The sequence below is a fragment of the Myotis brandtii genome, unplaced genomic scaffold, assembly GCF_000412655.1.
Source record: "Myotis brandtii unplaced genomic scaffold, ASM41265v1 scaffold569, whole genome shotgun sequence".
Taxonomy (NCBI): Eukaryota; Metazoa; Chordata; class Mammalia; order Chiroptera; family Vespertilionidae; genus Myotis; species Myotis brandtii.
The window spans coordinates 766,310-767,254 of record NW_005370127.1 but is presented as its reverse complement, the minus strand read 5'-3'; positions in this window follow the sequence as shown (position 1 = coordinate 767,254).

The following is a 945-nucleotide window of genomic DNA, read 5'->3' as shown; positions in this document are numbered from 1 at the left end:
AAAGGAAAAATAGACTACAATAGAATAATAGTAGGGGATTTCAATACCATACTTTAAGCAATGAATAGATCATCTAGACCAGTGGTTCTCAACCTTCTGGCCCTCATGTTGTGACCCAACCATAAAATTATTTTCGTTGCTACTTCATAACTGTAATGTTGCTACTGTTATGAACCGCTGATCTAGACAGAAAATCAATAAGGAAATGTTAGACCTGAACCATAACTTAGATCAATGAATTTAATACACATTTTTAGAACATTCCATCCAGGTAGCAGAATACATATGCTTCTCTAGTATACCTGGAACATTCTCTAGGATAGATCATATAATAGACCACAAAACAAGATTAGCAATTTAAGAAGATTGAAACTGCACCAACTATCTTTTCAGAGGACAATGATATGAAAGTAGAAATCAGCAACAAAAGTAAAGGTGGAAATTTTCAAACAAGTGGAAACTAAATAACACACCCCTGAACAACCAATAGATCAAAGAAAAAAGAAAAAATCAAAAGGGAATTAAAAAATCTCAAAATAAATAAAAATGGAAATACAACACACTAAACACTATGGTATGCTGCAAGAGAAGTTCTAGCAGGGATGTTTATAGTATTAAATGCATATATTAAGGAAATAGCAAGAACTCAAATATTACTTAACTTCACATGTCAAGGAACTAGAAAAAGAGGAACAATCTAAACCTAAAGTTAGCAGAAGAAAAATAACAATGATCAAAGTGGAAATAAATGAAGTAGAGACCAGAAAAACAATAGAAAAGATTGATGAAACTAAGAGCTACTTTTTATTTTTATTTTTTTTTATTTTTTATTTTTTTAAAATATATTTTATTGATTTTTTACAGAGAGGAAGGAAGGGAGATAGAGAGTTAGAAACATCGATGAGAGAGAAACATTGACCAGCTGCCTCCTGCACACCTCCTACT